General features: G+C 49.1%; 14 non-coding genes across 14 annotated transcripts; all 14 read right to left on the bottom strand.

The window, feature by feature from the left end:
• Window positions 1-706: 706 nt before the first annotated feature.
• TRNAD-GUC lies at window positions 707-778 on the bottom strand. Its single transcript has one exon. It is a non-coding gene; the product is annotated as a tRNA-Asp (tRNA).
• Window positions 779-911: 133 nt separating this feature from the next.
• Window positions 912-983, bottom strand: TRNAE-CUC. Its single transcript has one exon. It is a non-coding gene; the product is annotated as a tRNA-Glu (tRNA).
• A 1,589-nt stretch (window positions 984-2,572) lies between these two features.
• Window positions 2,573-2,644, bottom strand: TRNAD-GUC. Its single transcript has one exon. It is a non-coding gene; the product is annotated as a tRNA-Asp (tRNA).
• Window positions 2,645-2,777: 133 nt separating this feature from the next.
• On the bottom strand, window positions 2,778-2,849 carry TRNAE-CUC. The gene has a single exon. It is a non-coding gene; the product is annotated as a tRNA-Glu (tRNA).
• A 1,589-nt stretch (window positions 2,850-4,438) lies between these two features.
• On the bottom strand, window positions 4,439-4,510 carry TRNAD-GUC. Its single transcript has one exon. It is a non-coding gene; the product is annotated as a tRNA-Asp (tRNA).
• Window positions 4,511-4,643: 133 nt separating this feature from the next.
• Window positions 4,644-4,715, bottom strand: TRNAE-CUC. Its single transcript has one exon. It is a non-coding gene; the product is annotated as a tRNA-Glu (tRNA).
• A 1,589-nt stretch (window positions 4,716-6,304) lies between these two features.
• On the bottom strand, window positions 6,305-6,376 carry TRNAD-GUC. Its single transcript has one exon. It is a non-coding gene; the product is annotated as a tRNA-Asp (tRNA).
• Window positions 6,377-6,509: 133 nt separating this feature from the next.
• Window positions 6,510-6,581, bottom strand: TRNAE-CUC. The gene has a single exon. It is a non-coding gene; the product is annotated as a tRNA-Glu (tRNA).
• A 1,589-nt stretch (window positions 6,582-8,170) lies between these two features.
• On the bottom strand, window positions 8,171-8,242 carry TRNAD-GUC. Its single transcript has one exon. It is a non-coding gene; the product is annotated as a tRNA-Asp (tRNA).
• Window positions 8,243-8,375: 133 nt separating this feature from the next.
• TRNAE-CUC lies at window positions 8,376-8,447 on the bottom strand. The gene has a single exon. It is a non-coding gene; the product is annotated as a tRNA-Glu (tRNA).
• Window positions 8,448-10,037: 1,590 nt separating this feature from the next.
• TRNAD-GUC lies at window positions 10,038-10,109 on the bottom strand. Its single transcript has one exon. It is a non-coding gene; the product is annotated as a tRNA-Asp (tRNA).
• A 133-nt stretch (window positions 10,110-10,242) lies between these two features.
• On the bottom strand, window positions 10,243-10,314 carry TRNAE-CUC. Its single transcript has one exon. It is a non-coding gene; the product is annotated as a tRNA-Glu (tRNA).
• A 1,589-nt stretch (window positions 10,315-11,903) lies between these two features.
• TRNAD-GUC lies at window positions 11,904-11,975 on the bottom strand. The gene has a single exon. It is a non-coding gene; the product is annotated as a tRNA-Asp (tRNA).
• A 133-nt stretch (window positions 11,976-12,108) lies between these two features.
• TRNAE-CUC lies at window positions 12,109-12,180 on the bottom strand. The gene has a single exon. It is a non-coding gene; the product is annotated as a tRNA-Glu (tRNA).
• Window positions 12,181-20,216: the final 8,036 nt, after the last annotated feature.

Here is a 20,216-nt window from a genome sequence, read left to right as displayed (position 1 = left end):
CTTTCTTGGAAGTATGTTGCACGGAATGCCAACACGAGGCATATTTTGTTGGATGGCACAAGTCGGCTTAATGATTGCAGGCCGGATACGATTTCTGAAGCCATACTTTCTTAGATGCTAGAACTCAATGTTATGTTTCCTATGGTGCAACGCCGTGCAAGCTTACACGAACGGAGGAAACGGTTCGTGCTTTGCACTGGTTTTATTTGTAGAGAGCCCAGGAAAAGACTTCCTATCTCCCAGGTGGCAGTGGGATGCTCTATCCCCTCCTGCCAGAAGGAAAAAGAAAAAAAAAAAAAAAAAAAAGTCTACTAGTGCTTACTTTTTGATTCCCTTCCAACTGGAGGAAAGCAGGAGTCAAACCTGCAGCTTCATAACGCAGAGATCAGTGCTCTTTACCCAGGAGCTAGCACAGGACTGCTTGCTAGTCTTTTAAAATCCATAATCTTATCTCTTTTTGTCATCCCCTCCTTGGCTGCTCTACGTGAAGCCTTTGACCAAATACGCTGGCCTTTTTGCAATGTTCCAGGTCAAACCTGCAGCTTCTGAATTCCTGCAAAAGAAAATACCAAAACACCTTCCCAAGGAAGGCTAGAACTCAGCCTTGTGCTTCCTACGGTACAAGGATAGCTGAGACCTTCTGAAACGAGGGAAGGGCTTGCGCACAGGATTTTTTTTGCAGGGAGCCCAAGAAAAGCTTCAGCAGCTCCCCGTCGGGGAATCGAACCCCGGTCTCCTGCGTGACAAGCAGGGATACTCACCACTATACTAACGAGGAAGAGGTGCTGTATGGGTGCGTAGGCGGCTCCTCTCTGCCAACACTTTGACTAAAATAAGAGCTAATTAATTGAAAGGTTGCCGGGCTTTTACTCGGTTTGGTTGTGGTGCAAAAGTGCTCCGAATGGCAGCCATTCCCATACCGGGAGTCGAACCCGGGCCGCCTGGATGAGAACCAGGAATCCTCACCGCTAGACCATATGGGACAAGGGTGACAAGAAGCCTGCTTGTGTGTGCCAGACTCTTCATCGAGGTACATCTGACAGGCATAAGAGTTGCAGCGGGGGCTGGAGCCAGCCGAGCTCTGGCTTCTCCGAAGGCTCTTAGATGCAAGACCAGGAGAGGCCCCAGTAATAACTGGAGCGTTTTGGTCTCCAGCGTTCTCGCTCCGGCTCTCTCACCTTTCTTCCGCACTGTAGAGCAGCAGTAGGACATTTCTGAGGCTTCAAATTGATTTCTTGGCTCAGACAAAGAGTTGCTAGTCCTTTGCATCCTTTCTGGCACTAATCACGTGGCGGTCAACTGTTTTGAGTGGGAACATTTCTTTGAAGGTTGGAAAAACCTTTCCTTGGGCTTCTCATGCCCTGCTAAGGATCGAATCGTTTCCCTCCTACCCTGTGCTTCCAAGGTACTTGAACGTGTCCTTTCCCTCCACCGCCTAGCATTTTTTACATCTGGAGATAGTCTTGACACACTCCAATTTTCTAGATTTCACCCTCTGCGTTCCAAGGCGTCGGCCTGAACCAAAGTCTCCGGTGACCAGCTCATGGCCAAGGCCAAAGGGCTTTATTCTTTTCTTGCCCTCCTCGTCCGATCCGCTGCTTTTCACACCGATCACTTGAACCTTTAGTCTTCCCGCAGGCGGCCTTCTTGGCTTTAGCCATTTTCTAGGTACCAAAGCTCCCAGGACCTCGTACGTGTCTTGTCTGTGCATCCTGGCTACATTATCCGACGCAAGGAGCAGGCACCGCCTCTTACACGTGTCTGTCCAAAGTCACGTGTGCCTTGTAGCGCTACAGAAAGGAAAACAATACTAATACACAACGTAGACTGGGATTTATGTCAAATCCCATGGGCTGTACTTGAAAGGTCTTTCTTGGAAGTATGTTGCACGGAATGCCAACACGAGGCATATTTTGTTGGATGGCACAAGTCGGCTTAATGATTGCAGGCCGGATACGATTTCTGAAGCCATACTTTCTTAGATGCTAGAACTCAATGTTATGTTTCCTATGGTGCAACGCCGTGCAATCTTATACGAACGGAGGAAACGGTTCGTGCTTTGCACTGGTTTTATTTGTAGAGAGCCCAGGAAAAGACTTCCTATCTCCCAGGTGGCAGTGGGATGCTCTATCCCCTCCTGCCAGAAGGAAAAAGAAAAAAAAAAAAAAAAAAAGTCTACTAGTGCTTACTTTTTGATTCCCTTCCAACTGGAGGAAAGCAGGAGTCAAACCTGCAGCTTCATAACGCAGAGATCAGTGCTCTTTACCCCGGAGCTAGCACAGGACTGCTTGCTAGTCTTTTAAAATCCATAATCTTATCTCTTTTTGTCATCCCCTCCTTGGCTGCTCTACGTGAACCTTTGACCAAATACGCTGGCCTTTTTGCAATGTTCCAGGTCAAACCTGCAGCTTCTGAATTCCTGCAAAAGAAAATACCAAAACACCTTCCCAAGGAAGGCTAGAACTCAGCCTTGTGCTTCCTACGGTACAAGGATAGCTGAGACCTTCTGAAACGAGGGAAGGGCTTGCGCACAGGATTTTTTTTGCAGGGAGCCCAAGAAAAGCTTCAGCAGCTCCCCGTCGGGGAATCGAACCCCGGTCTCCTGCGTGACAAGCAGGGATACTCACCACTATACTAACGAGGAAGAGGTGCTGTATGGCTGCGTAGGCGGCTCCTCTCTGCCAACACTTTGACTAAAATAAGAGCTAATTAATTGAAAGGTTGCCGGGCTTTTACTCGGTTTGGTTGTGGTGCAAAAGTGCTCCGAATGGCAGCCATTCCCATACCGGGAGTCGAACCCGGGCCGCCTGGATGAGAACCAGGAATCCTCACCGCTAGACCATATGGGACAAGGGTGACAAGAAGCCTGCTTGTGTGTGCCAGACTCTTCATCGAGGTACATCTGACAGGCATAAGAGTTGCAGCGGGGGCTGGAGCCAGCCGAGCTCTGGCTTCTCCGAAGGCTCTTAGATGCAAGACCAGGAGAGGCCCCAGTAATAACTGGAGCGTTTTGGTCTCCAGCGTTCTCGCTCCGGCTCTCTCACCTTTCTTCCGCACTGTAGAGCAGCAGTAGGACATTTCTGAGGCTTCAAATTGATTTCTTGGCTCAGACAAAGAGTTGCTAGTCCTTTGCATCCTTTCTGGCACTAATCACGTGGCGGTCAACTGTTTTGAGTGGGAACATTTCTTTGAAGGTTGGAAAAACCTTTCCTTGGGCTTCTCATGCCCTGCTAAGGATCGAATCGTTTCCCTCCTACCCTGTGCTTCCAAGGTACTTGAACGTGTCCTTTCCCTCCACCGCCTAGCATTTTTTACATCTGGAGATAGTCTTGACACACTCCAATTTTCTAGATTTCACCCTCTGCGTTCCAAGGCGTCGGCCTGAACCAAAGTCTCCGGTGACCAGCTCATGGCCAAGGCCAAAGGGCTTTATTCTTTTCTTGCCCTCCTCGTCCGATCCGCTGCTTTTCACACCGATCACTTGAACCTTTAGTCTTCCCGCAGGCGGCCTTCTTGGCTTTAGCCATTTTCTAGGTACCAAAGCTCCCAGGACCTCGTACGTGTCTTGTCTGTGCATCCTGGCTACATTATCCGACGCAAGGAGCAGGCACCGCCTCTTACACGTGTCTGTCCAAAGTCACGTGTGCCTTGTAGCGCTACAGAAAGGAAAACAATACTAATACACAACGTAGACTGGGATTTATGTCAAATCCCATGGGCTGTACTTGAAAGGTCTTTCTTGGAAGTATGTTGCACGGAATGCCAACACGAGGCATATTTTGTTGGATGGCACAAGTCGGCTTAATGATTGCAGGCCGGATACGATTTCTGAAGCCATACTTTCTTAGACGCTGGAACTCAATGTTATGCTTCCTATGGTGCAACACCGTGCAATCTTATACGAACGGAGGAAACGGTTCGTGCTTTGCACTGGTTTTATTTGTAGAGAGCCCAGGAAAAGACTTCCTATCTCCCAGGTGGCAGTGGGATGCTCTATCCCCTCCTGCCAGAAGGAAAAAGAAAAAAAAAAAAAAAAAAAGTCTACTAGTGCTTACTTTTTGATTCCCTTCCAACTGGAGGAAAGCAGGAGTCAAACCTGCAGCTTCATAACGCAGAGATCAGTGCTCTTTACCCCGGAGCTAGCACAGGACTGCTTGCTAGTCTTTTAAAATCCATAATCTTATCTCTTTTTGTCATCCCCTCCTTGGCTGCTCTACGTGAACCTTTGACCAAATACGCTGGCCTTTTTGCAATGTTCCAGGTCAAACCTGCAGCTTCTGAATTCCTGCAAAAGAAAATACCAAAACACCTTCCCAAGGAAGGCTAGAACTCAGCCTTGTGCTTCCTACGGTACAAGGATAGCTGAGACCTTCTGAAACGAGGGAAGGGCTTGCGCACAGGATTTTTTTTGCAGGGAGCCCAAGAAAAGCTTCAGCAGCTCCCCGTCGGGGAATCGAACCCCGGTCTCCTGCGTGACAAGCAGGGATACTCACCACTATACTAACGAGGAAGAGGTGCTGTATGGCTGCGTAGGCGGCTCCTCTCTGCCAACACTTTGACTAAAATAAGAGCTAATTAATTGAAAGGTTGCCGGGCTTTTACTCGGTTTGGTTGTGGTGCAAAAGTGCTCCGAATGGCAGCCATTCCCATACCGGGAGTCGAACCCGGGCCGCCTGGATGAGAACCAGGAATCCTCACCGCTAGACCATATGGGACAAGGGTGACAAGAAGCCTGCTTGTGTGTGCCAGACTCTTCATCGAGGTACATCTGACAGGCATAAGAGTTGCAGCGGGGGCTGGAGCCAGCCGAGCTCTGGCTTCTCCGAAGGCTCTTAGATGCAAGACCAGGAGAGGCCCCAGTAATAACTGGAGCGTTTTGGTCTCCAGCGTTCTCGCTCCGGCTCTCTCACCTTTCTTCCGCACTGTAGAGCAGCAGTAGGACATTTCTGAGGCTTCAAATTGATTTCTTGGCTCAGACAAAGAGTTGCTAGTCCTTTGCATCCTTTCTGGCACTAATCACGTGGCGGTCAACTGTTTTGAGTGGGAACATTTCTTTGAAGGTTGGAAAAACCTTTCCTTGGGCTTCTCATGCCCTGCTAAGGATCGAATCGTTTCCCTCCTACCCTGTGCTTCCAAGGTACTTGAACGTGTCCTTTCCCTCCACCGCCTAGCATTTTTTACATCTGGAGATAGTCTTGACACACTCCAATTTTCTAGATTTCACCCTCTGCGTTCCAAGGCGTCGGCCTGAACCAAAGTCTCCGGTGACCAGCTCATGGCCAAGGCCAAAGGGCTTTATTCTTTTCTTGCCCTCCTCGTCCGATCCGCTGCTTTTCACACCGATCACTTGAACCTTTAGTCTTCCCGCAGGCGGCCTTCTTGGCTTTAGCCATTTTCTAGGTACCAAAGCTCCCAGGACCTCGTACGTGTCTTGTCTGTGCATCCTGGCTACATTATCCGACGCAAGGAGCAGGCACCGCCTCTTACACGTGTCTGTCCAAAGTCACGTGTGCCTTGTAGCGCTACAGAAAGGAAAACAATACTAATACACAACGTAGACTGGGATTTATGTCAAATCCCATGGGCTGTACTTGAAAGGTCTTTCTTGGAAGTATGTTGCACGGAATGCCAACACGAGGCATATTTTGTTGGATGGCACAAGTCGGCTTAATGATTGCAGGCCGGATACGATTTCTGAAGCCATACTTTCTTAGACGCTGGAACTCAATGTTATGCTTCCTATGGTGCAACACCGTGCAATCTTATACGAACGGAGGAAACGGTTCGTGCTTTGCACTGGTTTTATTTGTAGAGAGCCCAGGAAAAGACTTCCTATCTCCCAGGTGGCAGTGGGATGCTCTATCCCCTCCTGCCAGAAGGAAAAAGAAAAAAAAAAAAAAAAAAAGTCTACTAGTGCTTACTTTTTGATTCCCTTCCAACTGGAGGAAAGCAGGAGTCAAACCTGCAGCTTCATAACGCAGAGATCAGTGCTCTTTACCCCGGAGCTAGCACAGGACTGCTTGCTAGTCTTTTAAAATCCATAATCTTATCTCTTTTTGTCATCCCCTCCTTGGCTGCTCTACGTGAACCTTTGACCAAATACGCTGGCCTTTTTGCAATGTTCCAGGTCAAACCTGCAGCTTCTGAATTCCTGCAAAAGAAAATACCAAAACACCTTCCCAAGGAAGGCTAGAACTCAGCCTTGTGCTTCCTACGGTACAAGGATAGCTGAGACCTTCTGAAACGAGGGAAGGGCTTGCGCACAGGATTTTTTTTGCAGGGAGCCCAAGAAAAGCTTCAGCAGCTCCCCGTCGGGGAATCGAACCCCGGTCTCCTGCGTGACAAGCAGGGATACTCACCACTATACTAACGAGGAAGAGGTGCTGTATGGCTGCGTAGGCGGCTCCTCTCTGCCAACACTTTGACTAAAATAAGAGCTAATTAATTGAAAGGTTGCCGGGCTTTTACTCGGTTTGGTTGTGGTGCAAAAGTGCTCCGAATGGCAGCCATTCCCATACCGGGAGTCGAACCCGGGCCGCCTGGATGAGAACCAGGAATCCTCACCGCTAGACCATATGGGACAAGGGTGACAAGAAGCCTGCTTGTGTGTGCCAGACTCTTCATCGAGGTACATCTGACAGGCATAAGAGTTGCAGCGGGGGCTGGAGCCAGCCGAGCTCTGGCTTCTCCGAAGGCTCTTAGATGCAAGACCAGGAGAGGCCCCAGTAATAACTGGAGCGTTTTGGTCTCCAGCGTTCTCGCTCCGGCTCTCTCACCTTTCTTCCGCACTGTAGAGCAGCAGTAGGACATTTCTGAGGCTTCAAATTGATTTCTTGGCTCAGACAAAGAGTTGCTAGTCCTTTGCATCCTTTCTGGCACTAATCACGTGGCGGTCAACTGTTTTGAGTGGGAACATTTCTTTGAAGGTTGGAAAAACCTTTCCTTGGGCTTCTCATGCCCTGCTAAGGATCGAATCGTTTCCCTCCTACCCTGTGCTTCCAAGGTACTTGAACGTGTCCTTTCCCTCCACCGCCTAGCATTTTTTACATCTGGAGATAGTCTTGACACACTCCAATTTTCTAGATTTCACCCTCTGCGTTCCAAGGCGTCGGCCTGAACCAAAGTCTCCGGTGACCAGCTCATGGCCAAGGCCAAAGGGCTTTATTCTTTTCTTGCCCTCCTCGTCCGATCCGCTGCTTTTCACACCGATCACTTGAACCTTTAGTCTTCCCGCAGGCGGCCTTCTTGGCTTTAGCCATTTTCTAGGTACCAAAGCTCCCAGGACCTCGTACGTGTCTTGTCTGTGCATCCTGGCTACATTATCCGACGCAAGGAGCAGGCACCGCCTCTTACACGTGTCTGTCCAAAGTCACGTGTGCCTTGTAGCGCTACAGAAAGGAAAACAATACTAATACACAACGTAGACTGGGATTTATGTCAAATCCCATGGGCTGTACTTGAAAGGTCTTTCTTGGAAGTATGTTGCACGGAATGCCAACACGAGGCATATTTTGTTGGATGGCACAAGTCGGCTTAATGATTGCAGGCCGGATACGATTTCTGAAGCCATACTTTCTTAGACGCTGGAACTCAATGTTATGCTTCCTATGGTGCAACACCGTGCAATCTTATACGAACGGAGGAAACGGTTCGTGCTTTGCACTGGTTTTATTTGTAGAGAGCCCAGGAAAAGACTTCCTATCTCCCAGGTGGCAGTGGGATGCTCTATCCCCTCCTGCCAGAAGGAAAAAGAAAAAAAAAAAAAAAAAAAGTCTACTAGTGCTTACTTTTTGATTCCCTTCCAACTGGAGGAAAGCAGGAGTCAAACCTGCAGCTTCATAACGCAGAGATCAGTGCTCTTTACCCCGGAGCTAGCACAGGACTGCTTGCTAGTCTTTTAAAATCCATAATCTTATCTCTTTTTGTCATCCCCTCCTTGGCTGCTCTACGTGAACCTTTGACCAAATACGCTGGCCTTTTTGCAATGTTCCAGGTCAAACCTGCAGCTTCTGAATTCCTGCAAAAGAAAATACCAAAACACCTTCCCAAGGAAGGCTAGAACTCAGCCTTGTGCTTCCTACGGTACAAGGATAGCTGAGACCTTCTGAAACGAGGGAAGGGCTTGCGCACAGGATTTTTTTTGCAGGGAGCCCAAGAAAAGCTTCAGCAGCTCCCCGTCGGGGAATCGAACCCCGGTCTCCTGCGTGACAAGCAGGGATACTCACCACTATACTAACGAGGAAGAGGTGCTGTATGGCTGCGTAGGCGGCTCCTCTCTGCCAACACTTTGACTAAAATAAGAGCTAATTAATTGAAAGGTTGCCGGGCTTTTACTCGGTTTGGTTGTGGTGCAAAAGTGCTCCGAATGGCAGCCATTCCCATACCGGGAGTCGAACCCGGGCCGCCTGGATGAGAACCAGGAATCCTCACCGCTAGACCATATGGGACAAGGGTGACAAGAAGCCTGCTTGTGTGTGCCAGACTCTTCATCGAGGTACATCTGACAGGCATAAGAGTTGCAGCGGGGGCTGGAGCCAGCCGAGCTCTGGCTTCTCCGAAGGCTCTTAGATGCAAGACCAGGAGAGGCCCCAGTAATAACTGGAGCGTTTTGGTCTCCAGCGTTCTCGCTCCGGCTCTCTCACCTTTCTTCCGCACTGTAGAGCAGCAGTAGGACATTTCTGAGGCTTCAAATTGATTTCTTGGCTCAGACAAAGAGTTGCTAGTCCTTTGCATCCTTTCTGGCACTAATCACGTGGCGGTCAACTGTTTTGAGTGGGAACATTTCTTTGAAGGTTGGAAAAACCTTTCCTTGGGCTTCTCATGCCCTGCTAAGGATCGAATCGTTTCCCTCCTACCCTGTGCTTCCAAGGTACTTGAACGTGTCCTTTCCCTCCACCGCCTAGCATTTTTTACATCTGGAGATAGTCTTGACACACTCCAATTTTCTAGATTTCACCCTCTGCGTTCCAAGGCGTCGGCCTGAACCAAAGTCTCCGGTGACCAGCTCATGGCCAAGGCCAAAGGGCTTTATTCTTTTCTTGCCCTCCTCGTCCGATCCGCTGCTTTTCACACCGATCACTTGAACCTTTAGTCTTCCCGCAGGCGGCCTTCTTGGCTTTAGCCATTTTCTAGGTACCAAAGCTCCCAGGACCTCGTACGTGTCTTGTCTGTGCATCCTGGCTACATTATCCGACGCAAGGAGCAGGCACCGCCTCTTACACGTGTCTGTCCAAAGTCACGTGTGCCTTGTAGCGCTACAGAAAGGAAAACAATACTAATACACAACGTAGACTGGGATTTATGTCAAATCCCATGGGCTGTACTTGAAAGGTCTTTCTTGGAAGTATGTTGCACGGAATGCCAACACGAGGCATATTTTGTTGGATGGCACAAGTCGGCTTAATGATTGCAGGCCGGATACGATTTCTGAAGCCATACTTTCTTAGATGCTAGAACTCAATGTTATGTTTCCTATGGTGCAACGCCGTGCAAGCTTACACGAACGGAGGAAACGGTTCGTGCTTTGCACTGGTTTTATTTGTAGAGAGCCCAGGAAAAGACTTCCTATCTCCCAGGTGGCAGTGGGATGCTCTATCCCCTCCTGCCAGAAGGAAAAAGAAAAAAAAAAAAAAAAAAAAGTCTACTAGTGCTTACTTTTTGATTCCCTTCCAACTGGAGGAAAGCAGGAGTCAAACCTGCAGCTTCATAACGCAGAGATCAGTGCTCTTTACCCCGGAGCTAGCACAGGACTGCTTGCTAGTCTTTTAAAATCCATAATCTTATCTCTTTTTGTCATCCCCTCCTTGGCTGCTCTACGTGAACCTTTGACCAAATACGCTGGCCTTTTTGCAATGTTCCAGGTCAAACCTGCAGCTTCTGAATTCCTGCAAAAGAAAATACCAAAACACCTTCCCAAGGAAGGCTAGAACTCAGCCTTGTGCTTCCTACGGTACAAGGATAGCTGAGACCTTCTGAAACGAGGGAAGGGCTTGCGCACAGGATTTTTTTTGCAGGGAGCCCAAGAAAAGCTTCAGCAGCTCCCCGTCGGGGAATCGAACCCCGGTCTCCTGCGTGACAAGCAGGGATACTCACCACTATACTAACGAGGAAGAGGTGCTGTATGGCTGCGTAGGCGGCTCCTCTCTGCCAACACTTTGACTAAAATAAGAGCTAATTAATTGAAAGGTTGCCGGGCTTTTACTCGGTTTGGTTGTGGTGCAAAAGTGCTCCGAATGGCAGCCATTCCCATACCGGGAGTCGAACCCGGGCCGCCTGGATGAGAACCAGGAATCCTCACCGCTAGACCATATGGGACAAGGGTGACAAGAAGCCTGCTTGTGTGTGCCAGACTCTTCATCGAGGTACATCTGACAGGCATAAGAGTTGCAGCGGGGGCTGGAGCCAGCCGAGCTCTGGCTTCTCCGAAGGCTCTTAGATGCAAGACCAGGAGAGGCCCCAGTAATAACTGGAGCGTTTTGGTCTCCAGCGTTCTCGCTCCGGCTCTCTCACCTTTCTTCCGCACTGTAGAGCAGCAGTAGGACATTTCTGAGGCTTCAAATTGATTTCTTGGCTCAGACAAAGAGTTGCTAGTCCTTTGCATCCTTTCTGGCACTAATCACGTGGCGGTCAACTGTTTTGAGTGGGAACATTTCTTTGAAGGTTGGAAAAACCTTTCCTTGGGCTTCTCATGCCCTGCTAAGGATCGAATCGTTTCCCTCCTACCCTGTGCTTCCAAGGTACTTGAACGTGTCCTTTCCCTCCACCGCCTAGCATTTTTTACATCTGGAGATAGTCTTGACACACTCCAATTTTCTAGATTTCACCCTCTGCGTTCCAAGGCGTCGGCCTGAACCAAAGTCTCCGGTGACCAGCTCATGGCCAAGGCCAAAGGGCTTTATTCTTTTCTTGCCCTCCTCGTCCGATCCGCTGCTTTTCACACCGATCACTTGAACCTTTAGTCTTCCCGCAGGCGGCCTTCTTGGCTTTAGCCATTTTCTAGGTACCAAAGCTCCCAGGACCTCGTACGTGTCTTGTCTGTGCATCCTGGCTACATTATCCGACGCAAGGAGCAGGCACCGCCTCTTACACGTGTCTGTCCAAAGTCACGTGTGCCTTGTAGCGCTACAGAAAGGAAAACAATACTAATACACAACGTAGACTGGGATTTATGTCAAATCCCATGGGCTGTACTTGAAAGGTCTTTCTTGGAAGTATGTTGCACGGAATGCCAACACGAGGCATATTTTGTTGGATGGCACAAGTCGGCTTAATGATTGCAGGCCGGATACGATTTCTGAAGCCATACTTTCTTAGATGCTAGAACTCAATGTTATGTTTCCTATGGTGCAACGCCGTGCAAGCTTACACGAACGGAGGAAACGGTTCGTGCTTTGCACTGGTTTTATTTGTAGAGAGCCCAGGAAAAGACTTCCTATCTCCCAGGTGGCAGTGGGATGCTCTATCCCCTCCTGCCAGAAGGAAAAAGAAAAAAAAAAAAAAAAAAAGTCTACTAGTGCTTACTTTTTGATTCCCTTCCAACTGGAGGAAAGCAGGAGTCAAACCTGCAGCTTCATAACGCAGAGATCAGTGCTCTTTACCCAGGAGCTAGCACAGGACTGCTTGCTAGTCTTTTAAAATCCATAATCTTATCTCTTTTTGTCATCCCCTCCTTGGCTGCTCTACGTGAACCTTTGACCAAATACGCTGGCCTTTTTGCAATGTTCCAGGTCAAACCTGCAGCTTCTGAATTCCTGCAAAAGAAAATACCAAAACACCTTCCCAAGGAAGGCTAGAACTCAGCCTTGTGCTTCCTACGGTACAAGGATAGCTGAGACCTTCTGAAACGAGGGAAGGGCTTGCGCACAGGATTTTTTTTGCAGGGAGCCCAAGAAAAGCTTCAGCAGCTCCCCGTCGGGGAATCGAACCCCGGTCTCCTGCGTGACAAGCAGGGATACTCACCACTATACTAACGAGGAAGAGGTGCTGTATGGCTGCGTAGGCGGCTCCTCTCTGCCAACACTTTGACTAAAATAAGAGCTAATTAATTGAAAGGTTGCCGGGCTTTTACTCGGTTTGGTTGTGGTGCAAAAGTGCTCCGAATGGCAGCCATTCCCATACCGGGAGTCGAACCCGGGCCGCCTGGATGAGAACCAGGAATCCTCACCGCTAGACCATATGGGACAAGGGTGACAAGAAGCCTGCTTGTGTGTGCCAGACGCTTCATCGAGGTACATCTGACAGGCATAAGAGTTGCAGCGGGGGCTGGAGCCAGCCGAGCTCTGGCTTCTCCGAAGGCTCTTAGATGCAAGACCAGGAGAGGCCCCAGTAATAACTGGAGCGTTTTGGTCTCCAGCGTTCTCGCTCCGGCTCTCTCACCTTTCTTCCGCACTGTAGAGCAGCAGTAGGACATTTCTGAGGCTTCAAATTGATTTCTTGGCTCAGACAAAGAGTTGCTAGTCCTTTGCATCCTTTCTGGCACTAATCACGTGGCGGTCAACTGTTTTGAGTGGGAACATTTCTTTGAAGGTTGGAAAAACCTTTCCTTGGGCTTCTCATGCCCTGCTAAGGATCGAATCGTTTCCCTCCTACCCTGTGCTTCCAAGGTACTTGAACGTGTCCTTTCCCTCCACCGCCTAGCATTTTTTACATCTGGAGATAGTCTTGACACACTCCAATTTTCTAGATTTCACCCTCTGCGTTCCAAGGCGTCGGCCTGAACCAAAGTCTCCGGTGACCAGCTCATGGCCAAGGCCAAAGGGCTTTATTCTTTTCTTGCCCTCCTCGTCCGATCCGCTGCTTTTCACACCGATCACTTGAACCTTTAGTCTTCCCGCAGGCGGCCTTCTTGGCTTTAGCCATTTTCTAGGTACCAAAGCTCCCAGGACCTCGTACGTGTCTTGTCTGTGCATCCTGGCTACATTATCCGACGCAAGGAGCAGGCACCGCCTCTTACACGTGTCTGTCCAAAGTCACGTGTGCCTTGTAGCGCTACAGAAAGGAAAACAATACTAATACACAACGTAGACTGGGATTTATGTCAAATCCCATGGGCTGTACTTGAAAGGTCTTTCTTGGAAGTATGTTGCACGGAATGCCAACACGAGGCATATTTTGTTGGATGGCACAAGTCGGCTTAATGATTGCAGGCCGGATACGATTTCTGAAGCCATACTTTCTTAGATGCTAGAACTCAATGTTATGTTTCCTATGGTGCAACGCCGTGCAAGCTTACACGAACGGAGGAAACGGTTCGTGCTTTGCACTGGTTTTATTTGTAGAGAGCCCAGGAAAAGACTTCCTATCTCCCAGGTGGCAGTGGGATGCTCTATCCCCTCCTGCCAGAAGGAAAAAGAAAAAAAAAAAAAAAAAAGTCTACTAGTGCTTACTTTTTGATTCCCTTCCAACTGGAGGAAAGCAGGAGTCAAACCTGCAGCTTCATAACGCAGAGATCAGTGCTCTTTACCCCGGAGCTAGCACAGGACTGCTGCTTGCTAGTCTTTTAAAATCCATAATCTTATCTCTTTTTGTCATCCCCTCCTTGGCTGCTCTACGTGAGCCTTTGACCAAATACGCTGGCCTTTTTGCAATGTTCCAGGTCAAACCTGCAGCTTCTGAATTCCTGCAAAAGAAAATACCAAAACACCTTCCCAAGGAAGGCTAGAACTCAGCCTTGTGCTTCCTACGGTACAAGGATATCTGAGACCTTCTGAAACGAGGGAAGGGCTTGCGCACAGGCCAAAGCCCGAACCCAGGCCTGACACCAGGGCCCAGTCCAGAGACAGGGTCCTGACTCCTGGGACTCAGCCTAGGCCCAGGCTCGATTCCGAAACCTGTTCTGGATGCTGGGTTTCAATGCCTGGGCCTTGGCCCAGTCCCAAACCTGATGCCAGGGCCCGGTCTGGAGGCCAAGTCTCCTTGCCTGGGTCCGACTTGGAGGTTGGATCCTGATGCCAAAGCATGGTCTGATACCTAGGTCTTGGCCCAGGCCTAGGCCTGATACCAGAACCTGGCCTAGAGGCTGGGTCCCAATGCCTGGACCTCGGCCTAGGTCAGAGCATAGGCCCAAGCCCAAAACCAGGGCCCAGCCAGGAGGCAGAATCCCAACGACTATGCCTCAGCCTAGGCAAAGGCCAAATGCCAGTAGGTCCTCTATTTTCTTCTTTCTTCACAAATAACAGCATGCGCTGGGGAAGCTCTGAAGTAAATTAACTCTGATGCATCCTCCTCAGCAGACGGCACCATTTTTCTGTATGCGCTGTAGTCAATTTATTCTGGCAAGTCTCCAGCAGATGCTGTCATGTGCGAAGCAAGAAGAAAAGAAGAGGACCTAATGGCCAGTGCTCTGGCTTGAGTTCTGGACCCGGGCTCCAGAATAGACAGAGCCCCAGGCATCGGGGCCTGGCATCCAGGTTGGGTCCTAGTGTTGGGCCTAGACCAGGGCTTTGGCCTAGGCCAAGGCCCAGGTGTCAGTACCCGGCCTGGCTGTGGCTTTGGATACCTAATGAATCAGATAAATAATTTTTATGGAGTGCCTGGGCCTTTCCTTTGGTTTCAGCTGAGATACCGGCATCGGCCCAGGCCTAGGCCGAGGCCCCAGCATTGGCCCCTAGGCCGAGACCCCGGCATCGGCCCGGGCCTAGGCCAAGACCCCCAGAATCATGCTTTGGCCTGGACCGAGACCACAAAGTCATGTTTGGGCCTAGGCTGCAGTCCTTGCTTTGGGCCTCAGCCTATGCCCTAGGAGAGGCCCTGGTCTCAGGCCTAGGCTTAGGCCCAACTGGAAGTTTTAACCAAATTAAATGAATAAGATTCTTTAATTCAGAGAGCCCCCTCAATTCATTTTGTGGGCCCCAAAATGAAACACATTTAACCTTATTCATTGCGTTTTGCAAATTTGGTTAAAATGAATGTACATCCCTGCTTGGCACTGTACGGACCCTCTGCTCAGTAATGTGGTCTTGTTTAAAAGGTTTGCCTACCCCTGCTTTAAAGAGAGGATTTTGTGGACTTTGGTAACATTTTTCCCCCTTAGGAGTTGTGAGGAAGCTTTAACACCACTCTTCCTCACCTGGAAATTAGGTCATAAAAGTCCTGCTTATCTAGCACAAGATCTTTCCTCCAGAGAGGTCCATAGGAACAGTCAGAAAGGGACACAGGACATTGTCTAGGGAGTTTGAAGATCTGAACTCTCTTGGACTTCATGTATGAGGTTTTGGGGAAAGAGGATCCCATTTCACCTAGGATACCCCACCCACCAGGGAGGGTAGGTTCTAGCTCAGGAGCCCATTCCAGGGATGCATTCACAGGGGGGAGAGGAGTTATGTGAGAAGAGAGACTCAGTTTGAACACAGATGTCTATAATTTGGAATATTTTATTCAAAGTAATTGGACAATTTGATTGAAGATATCATAGTAAAGTTTAACTGTGGGACACCCACAATAGTGTTCTGCCTGTTCCCTGCAGCACAGTCATAGTGGAAAAGTTATAGTAACACACAAGGGAAGGGATTCCACATACATGCCCTGTGCCTAGAAGGACAGCCTTCCCCCAAGGAGTAAAGACCTACACCTCAGAGCAAAGAGACTAATGGCTACAGAATTGGGGGACTTAGCCCTGAGTTAAGTGTGACTTCCTGCAACCAGGGCTGATTTAAGCCTCTATGAGGCCCTGGGGCAAACCTCACTTGGATGGGCCCCTCCCCACTCCTAATCATATCGAATTTTCGTGCAATTCACAAACCATGGATTCAGCCAATCCTTATTAAGACCTAAATGTAATGCCCCCTTGACTGCTTACCTTGCGGGACATTCCTGGGTCCCGGACCGACCCGGCGGGAGCTCCCCTAGCAGACTCCATCGATCCTCACATTCTAGGCACCTGCTGCCTCCATCTGGGGAAGAAGGTGTTAGTGGGTGGGATTTCCCTCCCTTCACCCCAGGAAAACAAATGGGACTATGAGCAAGGCTGGCAGTATGTACAAATATATACAGGTTTATTAAGTGTATATACAAGTATACACACTTCTATATGACTATGTACATTGCTAATAGGATGTCAGACAGCACACTTATCTACTCTTGGTTAGTAGTCTCAGTCTACACAACTATACACATTTCTACAAGGTAGAAAGAACATTTAGTATTTGGCAATTTGGGGTTCTTGGCCCCCACAGTATACCACAATGTAGAATAGAAGGGATCTCTTGCGTTCCCGCTTACTCAAGTATTATTATTATCCTCCCCCCTTTATCCCGAGTCTCACCCATGTGAAAAGATGCAACTGGGCTGGTGGGCAGTGTTGGCCTAGGGGGAGTCTGTTGTATGTAAACCGACTCCTTCTGCTCCTCTGAGAGACCCAACTCTGCCTCCCGGACTGCTGCTGGGGTCCACACCCTCCTGGGGAACCCGACTCCTCTTCCCAGATGGCCACTGGGGTCCATCCTCTCCTGGGAGACCCCACTCCACCTCCTGGACAGCTGCTGGGGTCCAAGCCCTCCTGGGGAACCAGACTCTGCTTCCCAGTCTGCCGCTAGGATCCATGCCCTCCTGAGGGACCCAACTCCATTTCCCTGTCTGCTTCTGGGGTGCACTTGCTCCTGGGGGACCTGACTCCACCTCCCAGAATGCTGTTGGGGTCTCCAAGCTCCTGGGGGGCCACTTGATTTCCAGATCTGCCACTGGGGTCTCCTCACTCAAAGGGGGGAACCACTCCACCTCCCTGCCTGCTGCTGTCCTTCAGTTCTATCTCGGTAGGAAAGTTTTTTTCTGACTTGGGTTTATAGCTCCACTAGGCTCGTGGCTGTTTTAACATTCAGTGGTTCTGGTCTGCCACACTCTCAGCTTTCAACTCTGCTACTCTCATGGCCAGTCATGCACTGTTACCCAGCCTGGATAAGTCACTGTCTCTCAACCTGGTTTTTGCTTTATTTGTTGTCTGACCCTGTATGGGTCGCTTCTCAGCCAAAAGGCTAAGAACTAGACAGGACCATGGAGAGAAACCATATGCACACCTCTCTATCTTGTCTGGCCATCCCCCTGTTGTCTGGGATCTTGGTACCCACGTGTCTGAATACCCTTGTTAGTCAGGGTGAAAATTTGTTTGCTTCCTAGGACTGTTTTCCAGTACATTTCTCTAAAATCTCTTTCCCAGTCATAGTTCTGTAATTTAGGAGTTTGAATTCTCTGATTTTTTAGTGATGTTTCCTACAAAACTTTCCAGAAGTCCAGGGGTTATGTCATGCAAATCCCCTATTGGAATATCTGACTGAACTATTAAATGGTCAGTTAAGTACCTTCACACTAAGGGGTCTGACGACCTTTTCAATTTCATTCTTTGTTTCCTGGGCTGGCAGCTCATGTTACACAGCTGTATTGTCCTCCCCTTTTTTTCTATAGTTCACTTAAATGGTAGCATGCTCAAACCTCTGTCTCTTGTGTGTATGGGGATTTCACTCTCCCCCACTTAAATTTCTTGTTGTCCTCAATAAGACACCACTCTCTTGCATGTAAGTCGCCTTTAGACCAAAGTCTCAAGGCATTCCTTCATTACTTTTGGGTAACAGGCAGTCACTTTTTTGTGTGCTTCTGCCAGGGGGATATTCACTGGATTTCCAGGGCTATTATAAGTCAACTTTATTGTTGGTTTCACAGTTCTACCTGTCCTTCTGGGCTCTTGTTGTGGCAGTGGAACCAACTCTTCGGCCACTGTAGTTTGATTCTCTCTGGGGGTGAATCTCATCTATGGCACTTCTCTCCCTCTCTTGTTTCAGGTTGTCCATCCCTCTCTCTGTTGCGTTCATGCCTGCTTTTGCTGTTGCTCCACCCTCTCTACCTGTGTGGTGAATCCCTCCGTGCCTGATGGATGGCTTGATGCCGTGGCTTCTCCATGCCGCTTCTCCCCGGCGTCCCCGGGCCGGCTCGACATTGCGGATCCGCCATGTTCCTGATGACGTAGGGCTCGTGCACGCTCCAAAGTATGTACCAGCAAGGGAGCGAACCTCGGGGCGTCCCCCTGTATTGACGTCATCCGCTTCCAACATAAAAGGTCTTTACTTTTGCTAACAGATCGAGTTAGCAAGGACTCCGATTGGACTAGATTCAGCTGTCCAAGACTACTTGCACCCAAAGGATTGCTTGCAGGATTTCCTTCGGACCCGCTTCACTCTTGCAACATTGCCTCTCCGGACCTACCAGGGGTACCCGCTCCTCGGGGGCCTCATTCTCTTTCTCTATTTCAGATTACAGATAGGAACCAGTACTCACTCCTCAAGGGCCTATGTTCCTGAACACTCTGAAGATTCTCCTTGCCCAGAAGCTATCACAGGTACAGACATTTGTAAGTTATTATTTAAGACTACAGATAGGAACCGGTACTCGCTCCTTGAGGGCCTATGTTCCTAAACCCTCTGAAGACTCTCCATTGCCTGGAAGAGATCGCAAGAGATGGACATTGTGAGTTATTATTTCAGACTACAGACAGGAACCAGTACTCGCTCCTCGAGGGCCTATGTTCCTGAACACTCTGAAGATTCTCCTTGCCCAGAAGCTATCGCAGGTACAGATATTTTTGAGTTATTATTTCAGACTACTGATAGGAACCGGTAACTCACTCCTCGAGGGCTTATGTTCCTGAATACTCTGAAGATTCTCCTTGTCCAGAAGCTATTGCATGTACAGACATTTGTGAGTTACTATTTTAGAAAGTTTAGGCACTCGCTCCTCGAGGGCCTATGTTCCTGAACACTCTGAAGATTCTCTATTGACTAGTAGCTATTCCAGAAACAGATTATTGTGAGTGACCACCGCTCTCTCAGAGCTTTCCCTGGAACTAGATGCTCGCTCCTCGAGGGCCTAACCCTTTCCAGTTACTGAGCCATCTCAGGACCTTATGTGAGTTATCATCTAGTACTGGCTATGTATATCTGTATACCCTTTCTATTCACTATCTACAGTCTCTTTGCAGCTCAGCAACCTTGGAATCGCAGTTCCAGTATCTGAGGGATTTCAGCCCTGCCGGGCATACCAGCTCACTACTGCCACCTCTGGTGGTTATACTACCTATTTAATAAAAAGAACTATCTGTGTCTGTCTCCATACTCCAGCCTAGCTGGTGGTCCCTCTTGGGACTCCCTCCTGAGGGTGCTGTCATCTGCCATCGGCCCAAGGATTCACCTATCTACTTTCTGTCCAGCTGAGCACCATCTCTAGTGCTCCGCTGGTACAGCTTGCCAACTCTACAGTCTACATCATAACATATTGCCATTCATTAGTAGACCCATAGGAGGCAGTTCACTACAGATTGCTACACCTCCCCTTTGGGGAGGGGATTCTATGAGACTGCTATTCTCATCTGCTGGCTCCTCCCATCCGCATAGCAAATCACAACAGATTGCTAACTCCTCCCTTCCGCAGGAGCCGAAGCACAACACTCTCACCATCTGTACCGCCCTCAGTCCTATCATTACTCTGGAAGGCTTCTTGGATCTCCCTGTCCTAGGTTTCAATTTCCGGGAACTGTTTTACTAAGTCTCCATCATGTGCCTGTTGGCTAGGGGTATGGTCTCTCCAATGTGGTTCCCAGGTGGACATCATATGTCCCCCACCTAACTCTTTGTTGAGAGTGCAGGGAATGCGGTTGCTTGCTCGAGGAACGTGAGTCCTTGAACCACAGCATGACCCCAGAGCAAGACTCTAAGGAAGGCACTATGGGAGGCAAGTGGTTCGGGCATAAGCTGGACTCAGATCTTGGAACCATCTTGGAACGGAGTTGAGTCTTGAGACATAACCTAGGTCTTGGAACATAGCTGGGAGCTTGGAACAGGTCTTACTCAGACCTCTGCTGAACCTGAACGCAGAGTGAGATCCAACAACACAATCCTAGTCTCAGGGGTAGCCCTCTGGCCACTCAATAGCCCTTTTGGACCTGCCATTTGGGAACGGCTTGTGCTTCAGGACAGATGAAGGCCGAGGACAGGACATGGCATGACATGGAAAACGGACAAAGATTCAGAAGATGTGGAAGACAAGGAACTTGACACGGAGACTTGGAACTAGAGACGGAGACTGTGTTTTTTAATAAAGTTACACAAGACAGCATTTGGGTCACATTTTTTCTTAAAATCAAAGGACACAGTTTTCATTCAGATAGTCTGATTTTACAGTCAATACACAGACATATTTTTAAAAACTTGCCAGAGTAGTTGGAAATTAATTTTCCA

Source organism: Rhinatrema bivittatum, chromosome 1 (assembly GCF_901001135.1).
Source record: "Rhinatrema bivittatum chromosome 1, aRhiBiv1.1, whole genome shotgun sequence".
NCBI classification, from domain to species: Eukaryota; Metazoa; Chordata; class Amphibia; order Gymnophiona; family Rhinatrematidae; genus Rhinatrema; species Rhinatrema bivittatum.
The sequence above is the reverse complement of the archived record's forward strand: the minus strand, read 5'-3'. Positions and strand labels throughout refer to the sequence as shown.